Consider the following 23,513-nt stretch of genomic DNA (forward strand, 5'->3'; position numbering starts at 1 on the left):
AGGTAATAGCTCCAACTCGGTTTTACAGTGAAAACTGCAGGAACTTCAAACCGGCACTAGGAAACAGACTGAGAAAGCAGAGAAATAATGTCTCCTGCAACCCGTTCCCTTGGTGTTAGATGAAAGAACGACTCTCGACTTTCTCAGTTCTGAGAGATAAGTGTGTGTGAAAGCCGTCCTTCACCTAGCTTGTTGGGAACACAAAGTTTCTTTTCAGTTGCAAACTCCATTCCATACATATATATGGGGAGGTACTAGCTCCAACTCGGTTTTACAGTGAAAACTGCAGGAACGTCAAACCGGCACTAGGATACAGACTGAGAAAGCAGAGAAAAAGTGTCTCCTGCAACCCGTTCCCTTGGTGCTAGATGAACGAACGTCTCTACACTTGCTCAGTTCTGAGAGATAAGTGTGTGTGAAAGCCGTACTTCACCTAGCTTGTTGGGAACACAAAGTTTCTTTTCAGTTGCAAACTCCATTCCATAAATATATATGGGGAGGTACTAGCCGCAACTCGGTTTTACAGTGAAAACTGCAGGAACTTCAAACCGGCACTAGGAAACAGACTGAGAAAGCAGAGAAAAAGTGTCTCCTGCAACCCGTTCCCTTGGTGCTAGATGAACGAACGTCTCTCCACTTGCTCAGTTCTGAGAGATAAGTGTGTGTGAAAGCCGTCCTTCACCTAGCTTGTTGGGAACACAAAGTTTCTTTTCAGTTGCAAACTCCATTCCATACATATATATGGGGAGGTACTAGCCGCAACTCGGTTTTACAGTGAAAACTGCAGGAACTTCAAACCGGCACTAGGAAACAGACTGAGAAAGCAGAGAAAAAGTGTCTCCTGCATCCCGTTCCCTTGGTGCTAGATGAACGAACGTCTCTCCACTTGCTCAGTTCTGAGAGATAAGTGTGTGTGAAAGCCGTCCTTCACCTAGCTTGTTGGGAACACAAAGTTTCTTTTCAGTTGCAAACTCCATTCCATACATATATATGGGGAGGTACTAGCTCCAACTCGGTTTTACAGTGAAAACTGCAGGAACCTCAAACCGGCACTAGGAAACAGACTGAGAAAGCAGAGAAAAAGTGTCTCCTGCAACCCGTTCCCTTGGTGCTAGATGAACGAACGTCTCTCCACTTGCTCAGTTCTGAGAGATAAATGTGTGTGAAATCCGTCCTTCACCTAGCTTGTTGGGAACACAAAGTTTCTTTTCAGTTGCAAACTCCATTCCATACATATATATGGGGAGGTACTAGCCCCAACTCGGTTTTACAGTGAAAACTGCATTAACTTCAAACCGGCACTAGAAAACAGACTGAGAAAGCAGAGAAAAAGTGTCTCCTGCAACCCGTTCCCTTGGTGCTAGATGAACGAACGTCTCTCCACTTGCTCAGATCTGAGAGATAAGTGTGTGTGAAAGCCGTCCTTCACCTAGCTTGTTGGGAACACAAAGTTTCTTTTCAGTTGCAAGCTCCATTCCATACATATATATGGAGAGGTACTAGCTCCAACTCGGTTTTACAGTGAAAACTGCAGGAACTTCAAACCGGCACTAGGAAACAGACCGAGAAACAGAGAAAAAATGTCTCCTGCAACCCGTTCCCTTGGTGCTAGATGAACGAACGACTCTCGACTTTCTCAGTTCTGAGAGATAAGTGTGTGTGAAAGCCGTCCTTCAACTAGCTTGTTGGGAACACAAAGTTTCTTTTCAGTTGCAAACTCCATTCCATACATATATATGGGGAAGTAGTAGCTCCAACTCGGTTTTACAGTGAAAACTGCAGGAACTTCAAACCGGCACTAGGAAACAGACTGAGAAAGCAGAGAAAAAATGTCCCCTACAACCCGTTCCCTTGGTGCTAGAGGAACGAACGTCTCTCCACTTGCTCAGTTCTGAGAGATAAGTGTTTGTGAAAGCCGTCCTTCACCTAGATTGTTGGGAACACAAAGTTTCTTTTCAGTTGCAAACTCCATTCCATACATATATATGGGGAGGTACTAGCCCCAACTCGGTTTTACAGTGAAAACTGCAGGAACTTCAAACCGGCAGTAGGAAACAGACTGAGAAAGCAGAGAAAAAGTGTCTCCTGCAACCCGTTCCCTTGGTGCTAGATGAACGAACGTCTCTCCACTTGCTCAGTTCTGAGAGATAAGTGTGTGTGAAAGCCATCCTTCACCTTGCTTGTTGGGAACACATAGTTTCTTTTCAGTTGCAATCTCCATTCCATGCTTATATATGGGGAGGTACTAGCCCCAACTCGGTTTTACAGTGAAAACTGCAGGAACTTCAAAACGGCACTAGGAAACAGACTGAGAAATCAGAGAAAAAGTGTCTCCTGCAACCCGTTCCCTTGGTGCTAGATGAACGAACGTCTCTCCACTTGCTCAGTTCTGAGAGATAAGTGTGTGTGAAAGCCGACCTTCACCTAGCTTGTTGGGAACACAAAGTTTCTTTTCAGTTGCAAACTCCATTCCATACATATATATGGGTAGGTACTAGCCCCAACTCTGTTTTACAGTGAAAACTGCATTAACTTCAAACCGGCACTAGGAAACAGACTGAGAAAGCAGAGAAAAAGTGTCTCCTGCAACCCGTTCCCTTGGTGCTAGATGAACGAACGTCTCTCCACTTGCTCAGTTCTGAGAGATAAGTGTGTGTGAAAGCCGTCCTTCACCTAGCTTGTTGGGAACACAAAGTTTCTTTTCAGTTCCAAACTCCATTCCATACATATATATGGGGAGGTACTAGCCCCAACTCGGTTTTACAGTGAAAACTGCATTAACTTCAAAACGGCACTAGGAAACAGACTGAGAAAGCAGAGAAAAAGTGTCTCCTGCAACCCGTTCCCTTGGTGCTAGATGAACGAACGTCTCTCCACTTGCTCAGTTCTGAGAGATAAGTGTGTGTGAAAGCCATCCTTCACCTAGCTTGTTGGGAACACATAGTTTCTTTTCAGTTGCAATCTCCATTCCATGCTTATATATGGGGAGGTACTAGCCCCAACTCGGTTTTACAGTGAAAACTGCAGGAACTTCAAAACGGCACTAGGAAACAGACTGAGAAATCAGAGAAAAAGTGTCTCCTGCAACCCGTTCCCTTGGTGCTAGATGAACGAACGTCTCTCCACTTGCTCAGTTCTGAGAGATAAGTGTGTGTGAAAGCCGACCTTCACCTAGCTTGTTGGGAACACAAAGTTTCTTTTCAGTTGCAAACTCCATTCCATACATATATATGGGTAGGTACTAGCCCCAACTCTGTTTTACAGTGAAAACTGCATTAACTTCAAACCGGCACTAGGAAACAGACTGAGAAAGCAGAGAAAAAGTGTCTCCTGCATCCCGTTCCCTTGGTGCTAGATGAACGAACGTCTCTCCACTTGCTCAGTTCTGAGAGATAAGTGTGTGTGAAAGCCGTCCTTCACCTAGCTTGTTGGGAACACAAAGTTTCTTTTCAGTTGCAAACTCCATTCCATACATATATATGGGGAGGTACTAGCTCCAACTCGGTTTTACAGTGAAAACTGCAGGAACTTCAAACCGGCACTAGGAAACAGACTGAGAAAGCAGAGAAAAAGTGTCTCCTGCAACCCGTTCCCTTGGTGCTAGATGAACGAATGTCTCTCCACTTGCTCAGTTCTGAGAGATAAATGTGTGTGAAATCCGTCCTTCACCTAGCTTGTTGGGAACACAAAGTTTCTTTTCAGTTGCAAACTCCATTCCATACATATATATGGGGAGGTACTAGCCCCAACTCGGTTTTACAGTGAAAACTGCATTAACTTCAAACCGGCACTAGGAAACAGACTGAGAAAGCAGAGAAAAAGTGTCTCCTGCAACCCGTTCCCTTGGTGCTAGATGAACGAACGTCTCTCCACTTGCTCAGTTCTGAGAGATAAGTGTGTGTGAAAGCCGTCCTTCACCTAGTTTGTTGGGAACACAAAGTTTCTTTTCAGTTGCAAACTCCATTCCATACATATTTATGGGGAGGTACTAGCTCCAACTCGGTTTTACAGTGAAAACTGCAGGAACTTCAAACCGGCACTAGGAAACAGACTGAGAAAGCAGAGAAAAAGTGTCTCCTGCAACCCGTTCCCTTGGTGCTAGATGAACAAACGTCTCTCCACTTGCTCAGTTCTGAGAGATAAGTGTGTGTGAAAGCCGTCCTTCACCTAGCTTGTTGGGAACACAAAGTTTCTTTTCAGTTGCAAGCTCTATTCCATACATATATATGGGGAGGTACTAGCTCCAACTCGGTTTTACAGTGAAAACTGCAGGAACCTCAAACCGGCACTAGGAAACAGACTGAGAAAGCAGAGAAAAAGTGTCTCCTGCAACCCGTTCCCTTGGTGCTAGATGAACGAACGTCTCTCCACTTGCTCAGTTCTGAGAGATAAGTGTGCGTGAAAGCCGTCCTTCACCTAGCTTGTTGGGAACACAAAGTTTCTTTTCAGTTGCAAACTCCATTCCATACATATATATGGGGAGGTACTAGCCCCAACTCGGTTTTACAGTGAAAACTGCATTAACTTCAAACCGGCACTAGAAAACAGACTGAGAAAGCAGAGAAAAAGTGTCTCCTGCAACCCGTTCCCTTGGTGCTAGATGAACGAACGTCTCTCCACTTGCTCAGATCTGAGAGATAAGTGTGTGTGAAAGCCGTCCTTCACCTAGCTTGTTGGGAACACAAAGTTTCTTTTCAGTTGCAAGCTCCATTCCATACATATATATGGAGAGGTACTAGCTCCAACTCGGTTTTACAGTGAAAACTGCAGGAACTTCAAACCGGCACTAGGAAACAGACCGAGAAACAGAGAAAAAATGTCTCCTGCAACCCGTTCCCTTGGTGCTAGATGAACGAACGACTCTCGACTTTCTCAGTTCTGAGAGATAAGTGTGTGTGAAAGCCGTCCTTCAACTAGCTTGTTGGGAACACAAAGTTTCTTTTCAGTTGCAAACTCCATTCCATACATATATATGGGGAAGTAGTAGCTCCAACTCGGTTTTACAGTGAAAACTGCAGGAACTTCAAACCGGCACTAGGAAACAGACTGAGAAAGCAGAGAAAAAATGTCCCCTACAACCCGTTCCCTTGGTGCTAGAGGAACGAACGTCTCTCCACTTGCTCAGTTCTGAGAGATAAGTGTTTGTGAAAGCCGTCCTTCACCTAGATTGTTGGGAACACAAAGTTTCTTTTCAGTTGCAAACTCCATTCCATACATATATATGGGGAGGTACTAGCCCCAACTCGGTTTTACAGTGAAAACTGCAGGAACTTCAAACCGGCAGTAGGAAACAGACTGAGAAAGCAGAGAAAAAGTGTCTCCTGCAACCCGTTCCCTTGGTGCTAGATGAACGAACGTCTCTCCACTTGCTCAGTTCTGAGAGATAAGTGTGTGTGAAAGCCATCCTTCACCTAGCTTGTTGGGAACACATAGTTTCTTTTCAGTTGCAATCTCCATTCCATGCTTATATATGGGGAGGTACTAGCCCCAACTCGGTTTTACAGTGAAAACTGCAGGAACTTCAAAACGGCACTAGGAAACAGACTGAGAAATCAGAGAAAAAGTGTCTCCTGCAACCCGTTCCCTTGGTGCTAGATGAACGAACGTCTCTCCACTTGCTCAGTTCTGAGAGATAAGTGTGTGTGAAAGCCGACCTTCACCTAGCTTGTTGGGAACACAAAGTTTCTTTTCAGTTGCAAACTCCATTCCATACATATATATGGGTAGGTACTAGCCCCAACTCTGTTTTACAGTGAAAACTGCATTAACTTCAAACCGGCACTAGGAAACAGACTGAGAAAGCAGAGAAAAAGTGTCTCCTGCAACCCGTTCCCTTGGTGCTAGATGAACGAACGTCTCTCCACTTGCTCAGTTCTGAGAGATAAGTGTGTGTGAAAGCCGTCCTTCACCTAGCTTGTTGGGAACACAAAGTTTCTTTTCAGTTCCAAACTCCATTCCATACATATATATGGGGAGGTACTAGCCCCAACTCGGTTTTACAGTGAAAACTGCATTAACTTCAAAACGGCACTAGGAAACAGACTGAGAAAGCAGAGAAAAAGTGTCTCCTGCAACCCGTTCCCTTGGTGCTAGATGAACGAACGTCTCTCCACTTGCTCAGTTCTGAGAGATAAGTGTGTGTGAAAGCCATCCTTCACCTAGCTTGTTGGGAACACATAGTTTCTTTTCAGTTGCAATCTCCATTCCATGCTTATATATGGGGAGGTACTAGCCCCAACTCGGTTTTACAGTGAAAACTGCAGGAACTTCAAAACGGCACTAGGAAACAGACTGAGAAATCAGAGAAAAAGTGTCTCCTGCAACCCGTTCCCTTGGTGCTAGATGAACGAACGTCTCTCCACTTGCTCAGTTCTGAGAGATAAGTGTGTGTGAAAGCCGACCTTCACCTAGCTTGTTGGGAACACAAAGTTTCTTTTCAGTTGCAAACTCCATTCCATACATATATATGGGTAGGTACTAGCCCCAACTCTGTTTTACAGTGAAAACTGCATTAACTTCAAACCGGCACTAGGAAACAGACTGAGAAAGCAGAGAAAAAGTGTCTCCTGCAACCCGTTCCCTTGGTGCTAGATGAACGAACGTCTCTCCACTTGCTCAGTTCTGAGAGATAAGTGTGTGTGAAAGCCGTCCTTCACCTAGCTTGTTGGGAACACAAAGTTTCTTTTCAGTTCCAAACTCCATTCCATACATATATATGGGGAGGTACTAGCCCCAACTCGGTTTTACAGTGAAAACTGCATTAACTTCAAAACGGCACTAGGAAACAGACTGAGAAAGCAGAGAAAAAGTGTCTCCTGCAACCCGTTCCCTTGGTGCTAGATGAACGAACGACTCTCGACTTGCTCAGTTCTGAGAGATAAGTGTGTGTGAAAGCCGTCCTTCACCTAGCTTGTTGGGAACACAAAGTTTCTTTTCAGTTGCAAACTCCATTCCATACATATATATGGGGAGGTACTAGCCCCAACTCGGTTTTACAGTGAAAACTGCATTAACTTCAAACCGGCACTAGGAAACAGACTGAGAAAGCAGAGAAAAAGTGTCTCCTGCAACCCGTTCCCTTGGTGCTAGATGAACGAACGTCTCTCCACTTGCTCAGTTCTGAGAGATAAGTGTGTGTGAAAGCCGTCCTTCACCTAGTTTGTTGGGAACACAAAGTTTCTTTTCAGTTGCAAACTCCATTCCATACATATTTATGGGGAGGTACTAGCTCCAACTCGGTTTTACAGTGAAAACTGCAGGAACTTCAAACCGGCACTAGGAAACAGACTGAGAAAGCAGAGAAAAAGTGTCTCCTGCAACCCGTTCCCTTGGTGCTAGATGAACAAACGTCTCTCCACTTGCTCAGTTCTGAGAGATAAGTGTGTGTGAAAGCCGTCCTTCACCTAGCTTGTTGGGAACACAAAGTTTCTTTTCAGTTGCAAGCTCTATTCCATACATATATATGGGGAGGTACTAGCTCCAACTCGGTTTTACAGTGAAAACTGCAGGAACCTCAAACCGGCACTAGGAAACAGACTGAGAAAGCAGAGAAAAAGTGTCTCCTGCAACCCGTTCCCTTGGTGCTAGATGAACGAACGTCTCTCCACTTGCTCAGTTCTGAGAGATAAGTGTGTGTGAAAGCCGTCCTTCACCTAGCTTGTTGGGAACACAAAGTTTCTTTTCAGTTGCAAACTCCATTCCATACATATATATGGGGAGGTACTAGCCCCAACTCGGTTTTACAGTGAAAACTGCATTAACTTCAAACCGGCACTAGAAAACAGACTGAGAAAGCAGAGAAAAAGTGTATCCTGCAACCCGTTCCCTTGGTGCTAGATGAACGAACGTCTCTCCACTTGCTCAGTTCTGAGAGATAAGTGTGTGTGAAAGCCGTCCTTCACCTAGCTTGTTGGGAACACAAAGTTTCTTTTCAGTTGCAAGCTCCATTCCATACATATATATGGAGAGGTACTAGCTCCAACTCGGTTTTACAGTGAAAACTGCAGGAACTTCAAACCGGCACTAGGAAACAGACCGAGAAACAGAGAAAAAATGTCTCCTGCAACCCGTTCCCTTGGTGCTAGATGAACGAACGACTCTCGACTTTCTCAGTTCTGAGAGATAAGTGTGTGTGAAAGCCGTCCTTCAACTAGCTTGTTGGGAACACAAAGTTTCTTTTCAGTTGCAAACTCCATTCCATACATATATATGGGGAAGTAGTAGCTCCAACTCGGTTTTACAGTGAAAACTGCAGGAACTTCAAACCGGCACTAGGAAACAGACTGAGAAAGCAGAGAAAAAATGTCCCCTGCAACCCGTTCCCTTGGTGCTAGAGGAACGAACGTCTCTCCACTTGCTCAGTTCTGAGAGATAAGTGTTTGTGAAAGCCGTCCTTCACCTAGATTGTTGGGAACACAAAGTTTCTTTTCAGTTGCAAACTCCATTCCATACATATATATGGGGAGGTACTAGCCCCAACTCGGTTTTACAGTGAAAACTGCAGGAACTTCAAACCGGCAGTAGGAAACAGACTGAGAAAGCAGAGAAAAAGTGTCTCCTGCAACCCGTTCCCTTGGTGCTAGATGAACGAACGTCTCTCCACTTGCTCAGTTCTGAGAGATAAGTGTGTGTGAAAGCCATCCTTCACCTAGCTTGTTGGGAACACATAGTTTCTTTTCAGTTGCAATCTCCATTCCATGCTTATATATGGGGAGGTACTAGCCCCAACTCGGTTTTACAGTGAAAACTGCAGGAACTTCAAAACGGCACTAGGAAACAGACTGAGAAATCAGAGAAAAAGTGTCTCCTGCAACCCGTTCCCTTGGTGCTAGATGAACGAACGTCTCTCCACTTGCTCAGTTCTGAGAGATAAGTGTGTGTGAAAGCCGACCTTCACCTAGCTTGTTGGGAACACAAAGTTTCTTTTCAGTTGCAAACTCCATTCCATACATATATATGGGTAGGTACTAGCCCCAACTCTGTTTTACAGTGAAAACTGCATTAACTTCAAACCGGCACTAGGAAACAGACTGAGAAAGCAGAGAAAAAGTGTCTCCTGCAACCCGTTCCCTTGGTGCTAGATGAACGAACGTCTCTCCACTTGCTCAGTTCTGAGAGATAAGTGTGTGTGAAAGCCGTCCTTCACCTAGCTTGTTGGGAACACAAAGTTTCTTTTCAGTTCCAAACTCCATTCCATACATATATATGGGGAGGTACTAGCCCCAACTCGGTTTTACAGTGAAAACTGCATTAACTTCAAAACGGCACTAGGAAACAGACTGAGAAAGCAGAGAAAAAGTGTCTCCTGCAACCCGTTCCCTTGGTGCTAGATGAACGAACGACTCTCGACTTGCTCAGTTCTGAGAGATAAGTGTGTGTGAAAGCCGTCCTTCACCTAGCTTGTTGGGAACACAAAGTTTCTTTTCAGTTGCAAACTCCATTCCATACATATATATGGAGAGGTACTAGCTCCAACTCGGTTTTACAGTGAAAACTGCAGGAACTTCAAACCGGCACTAGGAAACAGACTGAGAAAGCAGAGAAAAAGTGTCTCCTGCAACCCGTTCCCTTGGTGCTAGATGAACGAACGTCTCTCCACTTGCTCAGTTCTGAGAGATAAGTGTGTGTGAAAGCAATACTTCACCTAGCTTGTTGGGAACACAAAGTTTCTTTTCAGTTTCAAACTCCATTCCATACATATATATGGGGAGGTACTAGCCCCAACTCGGTTTTACAGTGAAAACTGCAGGAACTTCAAACCGGCACTAGGAAACAGACCGAGAAACAGAGAAAAAATGTCTCCTGCAACCCGTTCCCTTGGTGCTAGATGAACGAACGACTCTCGACTTTCTCAGTTCTGAGAGATAAGTGTGTGTGAGAGCCGTCCTTCAACTAGCTTGTTGGGAACACAAAGTTTCTTTTCAGTTGCAAACTCCATTCCATACATATATATGGGGAGGTAATAGCTCCAACTCGGTTTTACAGTGAAAACTGCAGGAACTTCAAACCGGCACTAGGAAACAGACTGAGAAAGCAGAGAAAAAGTGTCTCCTGCAACCCGTTCCCTTGGTGCTAGATGAACAAACGTCTCTCCACTTGCTCAGTTCTGAGAGATAAGTGTGTGTGAAAGCCGTCCTTCACCTAGCTTGTTGGGAACACAAAGTTTCTTTTCAGTTGCAAGCTCCATTCCATACATATATATGGAGAGGTACTAGCTCCAACTCGGTTTTACAGTGAAAACTGCAGGAACTTCAAACCGGCACTAGGAAACAGACTGAGAAACAGAGAAAAAGTGTCTCCTGCAACCCGTTCCCTTGGTGCTAGATGAACGAACGTCTCTCCACTTGCTCAGTTCTGAGAGATAAGTGTGTGTGAAAGCCGTCCTTCACCTAGCTTGTTGGGAACACAAAGTTTCTTTTCAGTTGCAAACTCCATTCCATGCATATATATGGGGAGGTACTAGCTCCAACTCGGTTTTACAGTGAAAACTGCAGGAACTTCAAACCGGCACTAGGAAACAGACTGAGAAATCAGAGAAAAAGTGTCTCCTGCAACCCGTTCCCTTGGTGCTAGATGAACGAACGTCTCTCCACTTGCTCAGTTCTGAGAGATAAGTGTGTGTGAAAGCCGTCCTTCACCTAGCTTGTTGGGAACACAAAGTTTCTTTTCAGTTCCAAACTCCATTCCATACATATATATGGGGAGGTACTAGCCCAACTCGGTTTTACAGTGAAAACTGCATTAAATTCAAACCGGCACTAGGAAAAAGACTGAGAAAGCAGAGAAAAAGTGTCTCCTGCAACCCGTTCCCTTGGTGCTAGATGAACGAACGTCTCTCCACTTGCTCAGTTCTGAGAGATAAGTGTGTGTGAAAGCCGTCCTTCACCTAGTTTGTTGGGAACACAAAGTTTCTTTTCAGTTGCAAACTCCATTCCATACATATTTATGGGGAGGTACTAGCCCCAACTCGGTTTTACAGTGAAAACTGCAGGAACTTCAAACCGGCACTAGGAAACATACTGAGAAAGCAGAGAAACAGTGTCTCCTGCAACCCGTTCCCTTGGTGCTAGATGAACGAACGTCTCTCCACTTGCTCAGTTCTGAGAGATAAGTGTGTGTGAAAGCCGTCCTTCACCTAGCTTGTTGGGAACACAAAGTTTCTTTTCAGTTGCAAACTCCATTACATACATATATATGGGGAAGTACTAGCTCCAACTCGGTTTTACAGTAAAAACTGCAGGAACTTCAAACCGGCACTAGGAAAAAGTCTGAGAAAGCAGAGAAAATGTGTCTCCTGCAACCCGTTCCCTTGGTGCTAGAGGAACGAACGTCTCTCGACTTTCTCAGTTCTGAGAGATAAGTGTGTGTGAAAGCCGTCCTTCACCTAGCTTGTTGGGAACACAAAGTTTCTTTTCAGTTGCAAACTCCATTCCATACATATATATGGGGAGGTACTAGCCCCAACTCGGTTTTACAGTGAAAACTGCAGGAACTTCAAACCGGCACTAGGAAACAGACTGAGAAAGCAGAGAAAAAGTGTCTCCTGCAACCCGTTCCCTTGGTGCTAGATGAACGAACGTCTCTCCACTTGCTCAGTTCTGAGAGATAAGTGTGTGTGAAAGCCGTCCTTCACCTAGCTTGTTGGGAACACAAAGTTTCTTTTCAGTTGCAAACTCCATTCCATACATATATATGGGGAGGTACTAGCCCCAACTCGGTTTTACAGTGAAAACTGCAGGAACTTCAAACCGGCACTAGGAAACAGACTGAGAAAGCAGAGAAAAAGTGTCTCCTGCAACCCGTTCCCTTGGTGCTAGATGAACGAACGACTCTCGACTTTCTCAGTTCTGAGAGATAAGTGTGTGTGAGAGCCGTCCTTCAACTAGCTTGTTGGGAACACAAAGTTTCTTTTCAGTTGCAAACTCCATTCCATACATATATATGGGGAGGAACTAGCTCCAACTCGGTTTTACAGTAAAAACTGCAGGAACTTCAAACCGGCACTAGGAAACAGACTGAGAAAGCAGAGAAAATGTGTCTCCTGCAACCCGTTCCCTTGGTGCTAGATGAACGAACGTCTCTCGACTTGCTCAGTTCTGAGAGATAAGTGTGTGTGAAAGCCGTCCTTCACCTAGCTTGTTGGGAACACAAAGTTTCTTTTCAGTTTCAAACTCCATTCCATACATATATATGCGGAGGTACTAGCCCCAACTCGGTTTTACAGTGAAAACTGCAGGAACTTCAAACCGGCACTAGGAAACAGACTGAGAAAGCAGAGAAAAAGTGTCTCCTGCAACCCGTTCCCTTGGTGCTAGATGAACGAACGTCTCTCCACTTGCTCAGTTCTGAGGGATAAGTGTGTGTGAAAGCCGTCCTTCACCTAGCTTGTTGGGAACACAAAGTTTCTTTTCAGTTGCAAACTCCATTCCATGCATATATATGGGGAGGTACTAGCCCCAACTCGGTTTTACAGTGAAAACTGCAGGAACTTCAAACCGGCACTAGGAAACAGACTGAGAAATCAGAGAAAAAGTGTCTCCTGCAACCCGTTCCCTTGGTGCTAGATGAACGAACGTCTCTCCACTTGCTCAGTTCTGAGAGATAAGTGTGTGTGAAAGCCGTCCTTCACCTAGCTTGTTGGGAACACAAAGTTTCTTTTCAGTTGCAAACTCCATTCCATACATATATATGGGTAGGTACTAGCCCCAACTCTGTTTTACAGTGAAAACTGCATTAACTTCAAACCGGCACTAGGAAACAGACTGAGAAAGCAGAGAAATAATGTCTTCTGCAACCCGTTCCCTTGGTGCTAGATGAACGAACGTCTCTCCACTTGCTCAGTTCTGAGAGATAAGTGTGTGTGAAAGCCGTCCTTCACCTAGCTTGTTGGGAACACAAAGTTTCTTTTCAGTTGCAAACTCCATTCCATGCATATATATGGGGAGGTACTAGCCCCAACTCGGTTTTACACTGAAAACTGCAGGAATTTCAAACCGGCACTAGGAAAAAGTCTGAGAAAGCAGAGAAAAAATGTCTCCTGCAACCCGTTCCCTTGGTGCTAGATGAACGAACGACTCTCGACTTTCTCAGTTCTGAGAGATAAGTGTGTGTGAAAGCCGTCCTTCACATAGCTTTTTGGGAACACAAAGTTTCTTTTCAGTTGCAAACTCCATTCCATACATATATATGGGGAGGTACTAGCTCCAACACGGTTTGACAGTGAAAGCTGCATTAACTTCAAACCGGCACTAAGAAACAAACTGAGAAAGCAGAGAAAAAATGTCTCCTGCAACCCGTTCCCTTGGTGCTAGATGAACGAACGTCTCTCCACTTGCTCAGTTCTGAGAGATAAGTGTGTGTGAAAGCCGTCCTTCACCTATCTTGTTGGGAACACAAAGTTTCTTTTCAGTTGAAAACTCCATTCCATACATATATATGGGGAGGTACTAGCTCCAACTCGTTTTTTCAGTGAAAACTGCAGGAACTTCAAACCGGCACTAGGAAACAGACTGATAAAGCAGAGAAATAATGCCTCCTGCAAACCGCTCCCTTGGTGCTAGATGAACGAACGACTCTCGACTTTCTCAGTTCTGAGAGATAAGTGTGTGTGAAAGCCGTCCTTCACCTAGCTTGTTGGGAACACAAAGTTTCTTTTCAGTTGCAAACTCCATTCCATACATATATATGGGGAGGTACTAGCTCCAACACGGTTTTACAGTGAAAACTGCAGGAACTTCAAACCGGCACTAGGAAACAAACTGAGAAAGCAGAGAAAAAGTGTCTCCTGCAACCCGTTCCCTTGGTGCTAGATGAACGAACGTCTCTCCACTTGCTCAGTTCTGAGAGATAAGTGTGTGTGAAAGCCGTCCTTCACCTAGCTTGTTGGGAACACAAAGTTTCTTTTCAGTTGCAAACTCCATTCCATACATATATATGGGGAGGTACTAGCCCCAACTCGGTTTTACAGTGAAAACTGCAGGAACTTCAAACCGGCACTAGGAAACAGACTGAGAAAGCAGAGAAAAAGTGTCTCCTTCAACCCGTTCCTTTGGTGCTAGATGAACGAACGTCTCTCCTCTTGCTCAGTTCTGAGAGATAAGTGTGTGTGAAAGCCGTCCTTCACCTAGCTTGTTGGGAACAAAAAGTTTCTTTTCAGTTGCAAACTCCATTCCATACATATATATGGGGAGGTACTAGCTCCAACTCGGTTTTTCTGTGAAAACTGCAGGAACTTCAAGCCGGCACTAGGAAACAGACTGATAAAGCAGAGAAATAATGCCTCCTACAACCCGCTCCCTTGGTGCTAGTTGAACGAACGACTCTCGACTTTCTCAGTTCTGAGAGATAAGTGTGTGTGAAAGCCGTCCTTCAACTAGCTTGTTGGGAACACAAAGTTTCTTTTCAGTTGCAAACTCCATTCCATACATATATATGGGGAGGTACTAGCTCCAACACGGTTTTACAGTGAAAACTGCAGGAACTTCAAACCGGCACTAGGAAACAAACTGAGAAAGCAGAGAAAAGTGTTTCCTGCAACCCGTTCCCTTGGTGCTAGATGAACGAACGTCTCTCCACTTGCTCAGTTCTGAGAGATAAGTGTGTGTGAAAGCCGTCCTTCACCTAGCTTGTTGGGAACACAAAGTTTCTTTTCAGTTGCAAACTCCATTCCATACATATATATGGGGAGGTACTAGCTCCAACACGGTTTTACAGTGAAAACTGCAGGAACTTCAAACCGGCACTAGGAAACAAACTGAGAAAGCAGAGAAAAAATGTCTCCTGCAACCCGTTCCCTTGGTGCTAGATGAACGAACGTCTCTCCACTTGCTCAGTTCTGAGAGATAAGTGTGTGTGAAAGCCGTCCTTCACCTAGCTTGTTGGGAACACAAAGTTTCTTTTCAGTTGCAAACTCCATTCCATACATATATATGGGGAGGTACTAGCTCCAACACGGTTTGACAGTGAAAACTGCAGGAACTTCAAACCGGCACTAAGAAACAGACTGAGAAAGCAGAGAAAAAATGTCTCCTGCAACCCGTTCCTTTGGTGCTAGATGAACGAACGTCTCTCCACTTGCTCAGTTCTGAGAGATAAGTGTGTGTGAAAGCCGTCCTTCACCTAGCTTGTTGGGAACACAAAGTTTCCTTTCAGTTGCAAACTCCATTCCATACATATATATGGGGAGGTACTAGCTCCAACTCGTTTTTTCAGTGAAAACTGCAGGAACTTCAAACCGGCACTAGGAAACAGACTGAGAAAGCAGAGAAATAATGTCTTCTGCAACCCGTTCCCTTGGTGTTAGATGAAAGAACGACTCTCGACTTTCTCAGTTCTGAGAGATAAGTGTGTGTGAAAGCCGTCATTCACCTAGCTTGTTGGGAACACAAAGTTTCTTTTCAGTTGCAAACTCCATTCCATACATATATATGGGGAGGTACTAGCTCCAACACGGTTTTACAGTGAAAACTGCAGGAACTTCAAACCGGCACTAGGAAACAGACTGAGAAAGCAGAGAAAAGTGTCCCCTGCAACCCGTTCTCTTGGTGCTAGATGAACGAACGTCTCTCCACTTGCTCAGTGGTGAGAGATAAGTGTGTGTGAAAGCCGTCCTTCACCTAGCTTGTTGGGAACACAAAGTTTCTTTTCAGTTGCAAACTCCATTCCATACATATATATGGGGAGGTAGTAGCCCCAACTCGGTTTTACAGTGAAAACTGCGGGAACTTCAAACCGGCACTAGGAAAAAGTCTGAGAAAGCAGAGAAAAGTGTCTCCTGCAACCCGTTCCCTTGGTGCTAGATGAACGAACGACTCTCGACTTTCTCAGTTCTGAGAGATAAGTGTGTGTGAAAGCTGTCCTTCACCTAGCTTGTTGGGAACAAAAAGTTTCTTTTCAGTTGCAAACTCCATTCCATACATATATATGGGGAGGTACTAGCTCCAACTCGGTTTTACAGTGAAAACTGCAGGAACTTCAAACCGGCACTAGGAAACAGACTGATAAAGCAGAGAAATAATGCCTCCTGCAACCCGCTCCCTTGGTGCTAGATGAACGAACGTCTCTCCACTTGCTCAGTTCTGAGAGATAAGTGGTGTGAAAGCCGTCCTTCACCTAGCTTGTTGGGAACACAAAGTTTCTTTTCAGTTGCAAACTCCATTCCATACATATATATGGGGAGGTACTAGCTCCAACACGGTTTTACAGTGAAAACTGCAGGAACTTCAAACCGGCACTAGGAAAAAGACCGAGAAAACAGAGAAAAAATGTCTCCTGCAACCCGTTCCCTTGGTGCTAGATGAACGAACGTCTCTCCACTTGCTCAGTTCTGAGAGATAAGTGTGTGTGAGAGCCGTCCTTCAACTAGCTTGTTGGGAACACAAAGTTTCTTTTCAGTTGCAAACTCCATTCCATACATATATATGGGGAGGTACTAGCTCCAACTCGGTTTTACAGTGAAAACTGCAGGAACTTCAAACCGGCACTAGGAAACAGACTGAGAAAGCAGAGAAAAAATGTCTCCTGCAACCCGTTCCCTTGGTGCTAGATGAACGAACGTCTCTCGACTTGCTCAGTTCTGAGAGATAATTGTGTGTGAAAGCCGTACTTCACCTAGCTTGTTGGGAACACAAAGTTTCTTTTCAGTTTCAAACTCCATTCCATACATATATATGGGGAGGTACTAGCCCCAACTCGGTTTTTCAGTGAAAACTGCAGGAACTTCAAACCGGCACTAGGAAACAGACTGAGAAAGCAGAGAAAAAGTGTCTCCTGCAACCAGTTCCCTTGGTGCTAGATGAACGAACGTCTCTCCACTTGCTCAGTTCTGAGAGATAAGTGTGTGTGAAAGCCGTCCTTCACTTAGCTTGTTGGGAACACAAAGTTTCCTTTCAGTTGCAAACTCCATTCCATACATATATATGGGGAGGTACTAGCCCCAACTCGGTTTTACAGTGAAAACTGCAGGAACTTCAAACCGGCACTAGGAAACAGACTGAGAAAGCAGAGAAAAAATGTCTCCTGCAACCCGTTCCCTTGGTGCTAGATGAACGAACGTCTCTCCACTTGCTCAGTTCTGAGAGATAAGTGTGTGTGAAAGCCGTCCTTCACCTAGCTTGTTGGGAACACAAAGTTTCTTTTCAGTTGCAAACTCCATTCCATACATATATATGGGGAGGTACTAGCTCCAACACGGTTTGACAGTGAAAACTGCAGGAACTTCAAACCGGCACTAAGAAACAGACTGAGAAAGCAGAGAAAAAATGTCTCCTGCAACCCGTTCCTTTGGTGCTAGATGAACGAACGTCTCTCCACTTGCTCAGTTCTGAGAGATAAGTGTGTGTGAAAGCCGTCCTTCACCTAGCTTGTTGGGAACACAAAGTTTCCTTTCAGTTGCAAACTCCATTCCATACATATATATGGGGAGGTACTAGCTCCAACTCGTTTTTTCAGTGAAAACTGCAGGAACTTCAAACCGGCACTAGGAAACAGACTGAGAAAGCAGAGAAATAATGTCTTCTGCAACCCGTTCCCTTGGTGTTAGATGAAAGAACGACTCTCGACTTTCTCAGTTCTGAGAGATAAGTGTGTGTGAAAGCCGTCATTCACCTAGCTTGTTGGGAACACAAAGTTTCTTTTCAGTTGCAAACTCCATTCCATACATATATATGGGGAGGTACTAGCTCCAACACGGTTTTACAGTGAAAACTGCAGGAACTTCAAACCGGCACTAGGAAACAGACTGAGAAAGCAGAGAAAAGTGTCCCCTGCAACCCGTTCTCTTGGTGCTAGATGAACGAACGTCTCTCCACTTGCTCAGTGGTGAGAGATAAGTGTGTGTGAAAGCCGTCCTTCACCTAGCTTGTTGGGAACACAAAGTTTCTTTTCAGTTGCAAACTCCATTCCATACATATATATGGGGAGGTAGTAGCCCCAACTCGGTTTTACAGTGAAAACTGCAGGAACTTCAAACCGGCACTAGGAAAAAGTCTGAGAAAGCAGAGAAAAGTGTCTCCTGCAACCCGTTCCCTTGGTGCTAGATGAACGAACGACTCTCGACTTTCTCAGTTCTGAGAGATAAGTGTGTGTGAAAGCTGTCCTTCACCTAGCTTGTTGGGAACAAAAAGTTTCTTTTCAGTTGCAAACTCCATTCCATACATATATATGGGGAGGTACTAGCTCCAACTCGGTTTTACAGTGAAAACTGCAGGAACTTCAAACCGGCACTAGGAAACAGACTGATAAAGCAGAGAAATAATGCCTCCTGCAACCCGCTCCCTTGGTGCTAGATGAACGAACGTCTCTCCACTTGCTCAGTTCTGAGAGATAAGTGGTGTGAAAGCCGTCCTTCACCTAGCTTGTTGGGAACACAAAGTTTCTTTTCAGTTGCAAACTCCATTCCATACATATATATGGGGAGGTACTAGCTCCAACACGGTTTTACAGTGAAAACTGCAGGAACTTCAAACCGGCACTAGGAAAAAGACCGAGAAAACAGAGAAAAAATGTCTCCTGCAACCCGTTCCCTTGGTGCTAGATGAACGAACGTCTCTCCACTTGCTCAGTTCTGAGAGATAAGTGTGTGTGAGAGCCGTCCTTCAACTAGCTTGTTGGGAACACAAAGTTTCTTTTCAGTTGCAAACTCCATTCCATACATATATATGGGGAGGTACTAGCTCCAACTCGGTTTTACAGTGAAAACTGCAGGAACTTCAAACCGGCACTAGGAAACAGACTGAGAAAGCAGAGAAAAAATGTCTCCTGCAACCCGTTCCCTTGGTGCTAGATGAACGAACGTCTCTCGACTTGCTCAGTTCTGAGAGATAATTGTGTGTGAAAGCCGTACTTCACCTAGCTTGTTGGGAACACAAAGTTTCTTTTCAGTTTCAAACTCCATTCCATACATATATATGGGGAGGTACTAGCTCCAACTCGGTTTTACATTGAAAACTGCAGGAACTTCAAACCGGCACTAGGAAACAGACTGAGAAAGCAGAGAAAAAATGTCTCCTGCAACCCGTTCCCTTGGTGCTAGATGAACGAACGACTCTCGACTTTCTCAGTTCTGAGAGATAAGTGTGTGTGAAAGCCGTCCTTCACCTAGCTTGTTGGGAATACAAAGTTTCTTTTCAGTTGCAAACTCCATTCCATACATATATATGGGGAGGTACTAGCTCCAACTCGGTTTTACATTGAAAACTGCAGGAACTTCAAACCGGCACTAGGAAACAGACTGAGAAAGCAGAGAAAAAGTGTCTCCTGAAACCCGTTCCCTTGGTGCTAGATGAACGAACGTCTCTCCACTTGCTCAGTTCTCAGAGATAAGTGTGTGTGAAAGCCGTCCTTCACCTAGCTTGTTGGGAACACAAAGTTTCTTTTCAGTTGCAAACTCCATTCCATGCATATATATGGGGAGGTACTAGCCCCAACTCGGTTTTACAGTGAAAACTGCAGGAACTTCAAACCGGCACTAGGAAACAGACTGAGAAATCAGAGAAAAAGTGTATCCTGCAACCCGTTCCCTTGGTGCTAGATGAACGAACGTCTCTCCACTTGCTCAGTTCTGAGAGATAAGTGTGTGTGAAAGCCGTCCTTCACCTAGCTTGTTGGGAACACAAAGTTTCTTTTCAGTTGCAAACTCCATTCCATACATATATATGGGTAGGTACTAGCCCCAACTCTGTGTTACAGTGAAAACTGCATTAACTTCAAACCGGCACTAGGAAACAGACTGAGAAAGCAGAGAAAAAGTGTCTCCTGCAACCCGTTCCCTTGGTGCTAGATGAACGAACGTCTCTCCACTTGCTCAGTTCTGAGAGATAAGTGTGTGTGAAAGCCGTCCTTCACCTAGCTTGTTGGGAACACAAAGTTTCTTTTCAGTTGCAAACTCCATTCCATACATATATATGGGGAGGTACTAGCCCCAACTCGGTTTTACACTGAAAACTGCAGGAATTTCAAACCGGCACTAGGAAAAAGTCTGAGAAAGCAGAGAAAAAATGTCTCCTGCAACCCGTTCCCTTGGTGCTAGATGAACGAACGACTCTCGACTTTCTCAGTTCTGAGAGATAAGTGTGTGTGAAAGCCGTCCTTCACCTAGCTTTTTGGGAACACAAAGTTTCTTTTCAGTTGCAAACTCCATTCCATACATATATATGGGGAGGTACTAGCTCCAACACGGTTTGACAGTGAAAGCTGCATTAACTTCAAACCGGCACTAAGAAACAAACTTAGAAAGCAGAGAAAAAATGTCTCCTGCAACCCGTTCCCTTGGTGCTAGATGAACGAACGTCTCTCCACTTGCTCAGTTCTGAGAGATAAGTGTGTGTGAAAGCCGTCCTTCACCTAGCTTGTTGGGAACACAAAGTTTCTTTTCAGTTGAAAACTCCATTCCATACATATATATGGGGAGGTACTAGCTCCAACTCGTTTTTTCAGTGAAAACTGCAGGAACTTCAAGCCGGCACTAGGAAACTGACTGATAAAGCAGAGAAATAATGCCTCCTGCAACCCGCTCCCTTGGTGCTAGATGAACGAACGACTCTCGACTTTCTCAGTTCTGAGAGATAAGTGTGAGTGAAAGCCGTCCTTCACCTAGCTTGTTGGGAACACAAAGTTTCTTTTCAGTTGCAAACTCCATTCCATACATATATATGGGGAGGTACTAGCTCCAACACGGTTTTACAGTGAAAACTGCAGGAACTTCAAACCGGCACTAGGAAACAAACTGAGAAAGCAGAGAAAAAGTGTCTCCTGCAACCCGTTCCCTTGGTGCTAGATGAACGAACGTCTCTCCACTTGCTCAGTTCTTAGAGATAAGTGTGTGTGAAAGCCGTCCTTCACCTAGCTTGTTGGGAACACAAAGTTTCTTTTCAGTTGCAAACTCCATTCCATACATATATATGGGGAGGTACTAGCCCCAACTCGGTTTTACAGTGAAAACTGCAGGAACTTCAAACCGGCACTAGGAAACAGACTGAGAAAGCAGAGAAAAAGTGTCTCCTGCAACCCGTTCCTTTGGTGCTAGATGAACGAACGTCTCTTCTCTTGCTCAGTTCTGAGATATAAGTGTGTGTGAAAGCCGTCCTTCACCTAGCTTGTTGGGAACAAAAAGTTTCTTTTCAGTTGCAAACTCCATTCCATACATATATATGGGGAGGTACTAGCTCCAACTCGGTTTTTCAGTGAAAACTGCAGGAACTTCAAGCCGGCACTAGGAAACAGACTGATAAAGCAGAGAAATAATGCCTCCTGCAACCCGCTCCCTTGGTGCTAGTTGAACGAACGACTCTCGACTTTCTCAGTTCTGAGAGATAAGTGTGTGTGAAAGCCGTCCTTCACCTAGCTTGTTGGGAACACAAAGTTTCTTTTCAGTTGCAAACTCCATTCCATACATATATATGGGGAGGTACTAGCTCCAACACGGTTTTACAGTGAAAACTGCAGGAACTTCAAACCGGCACTAGGAAACAGACCGAGAAAGCAGAGAAAAGTGTTTCCTGCAACCCGTTCCCTTGGTGCTAGATGAACGAACGTCTCTCCACTTGCTCAGTTCTGAGAGATAAGTGTGTGTGAAAGCCGTCCTTCACCTAGCTTGTTGGGAACACAAAGTTTCTTTTCAGTTGCAAACTCCATTCCATACATATATATGGGGAGGTACTAGCTCCAACACGGTTTTACAGTGAAAACTGCAGGAACTTCAAACCGGCACTAGGAAACAGACTGAGAAAGCAGAGAAAAAGTGTCTCCTGCAACCCGTTCCTTTGGTGCTAGATGAACGAACGTCTCTCCTCTTGCTCAGTTCTGAGAGATAAGTGTGTGTGAAAGCCGTCCTTCACCTAGCTTGTTGGGAACAAAAAGTTTCTTTTCAGTTGCAAACTCCATTCCATACATATATATGGGGAGGTACTAGCTCCAACTCGGTTTTACAGTGAAAACTGCAGGAACTTCAAGCCGGCACTAGGAAACAGACTGAGAAAGCAGAGAAATAATGCCTCCTGCAACCCGCTCCCTTGGTGCTAGTTGAACGAACGACTCTCGACTTTCTCAGTTCTGAGAGATAAGTGTGTGTGAAAGCCGTCCTTCACCTAGCTTGTTGGGAACACAAAGTTTCTTTTCAGTTGCAAACTCCATTCCATACATATATATGGGGAGGTACTAGCTCCAACACGTTTTTACAGTGAAAACTGCAGGAACTTCAAACCGGCACTAGGAAACAAACTGAGAAAGCAGAGAAAAGTGTTTCCTGCAACCCGTTCCCTTGGTGCTAGATGAACGAACGTCTCTCCACTTGCTCAGTTCTGAGAGATAAGTGTGTGTGAAAGCCGTCCTTCACCTAGCTTGTTGGGAACACAAAGTTTCTTTTCAGTTGCAAACCCCATTCCATACATATATATGGGGAGGTACTAGCTCCAACACGGTTTTACAGTGAAAACTGCAGGAACTTCAAACCGGCACTAGGAAACAAACTGAGAAAGCAGAGAAAAAATATCTCCTGCAACCCGTTCCCTTGGTGCTAGATGAACGAACGTCTCTCCACTTGCTCAGTTCTGAGAGATAAGTGTGTGTGAAAGCCGTCCTTCACCTAGCTTGTTGGGAACACAAAGTTTCTTTTCAGTTGCAAACTCCATTCCATACATATATATGGGGAGGTACTAGCTCCAACACGGTTTGACAGTGAAAACTGCAGGAACTTCAAACCGGCACTAAGAAACAGACTGAGAAAGCAGAGAAAAAATGTCTCCTGCAACCCGTTCCTTTGGTGCTAGATGAACGAACGTCTCTCCACTTGCTCAGTTCTGAGAGATAAGTGTGTGTGAAAGCCGTCCTTCACCTAGCTTGTTGGGAACACAAAGTTTCCTTTCAGTTGCAAACTCCATTCCATATATATATATGGGGAGGTACTAGCTCCAACTCGTTTTTTCAGTGAAAACTGCAGGAACTTCAAACCGGCACTAGGAAACAGACTGAGAAAGCAGAGAAATAATGTCTTCTGCAACCCGTTCCCTTGGTGTTAGATGAAAGAACGACTCTCGACTTTCTCAGTTCTGAGAGATAAGTGTGTGTGAAAGCCGTCATTCACCTAGCTTGTTGGGAACACAAAGTTTCTTTTCAGTTGCAAACTCCATTCCATACATATATATGGGGAGGTACTAGCTCCAACACGGTTTTACAGTGAAAACTGCAGGAACTTCAAACCGGCACTAGGAAACAGACTGAGAAAGCAGAGAAAAAGTGTCCCCTGCAACCCGTTCCCTTGGTGCTAGATGAACGAACGTCTCTCCACTTGCTCAGTTGTGAGAGATAAGTGTGTGTGAAAGCCGTCCTTCACCTAGCTTGTTGGGAACACAAAGTTTCTTTTCAGTTGCAAACTCCATTCCATACATATATATGGGGAGGTAGTAGCCCCAACTCGGTTTTACAGTGAAAACTGCAGGAACTTCAAACCGGCACTAGGAAAAAGTCTGAGAAAGCAGAGAAAAGTGTCTCCTGCAACCCGTTCCCTTGGTGCTAGATGA

Source organism: Camelus bactrianus, chromosome 2 (assembly GCF_048773025.1).
Source record: "Camelus bactrianus isolate YW-2024 breed Bactrian camel chromosome 2, ASM4877302v1, whole genome shotgun sequence".
Taxonomy (NCBI): Eukaryota; Metazoa; Chordata; class Mammalia; order Artiodactyla; family Camelidae; genus Camelus; species Camelus bactrianus.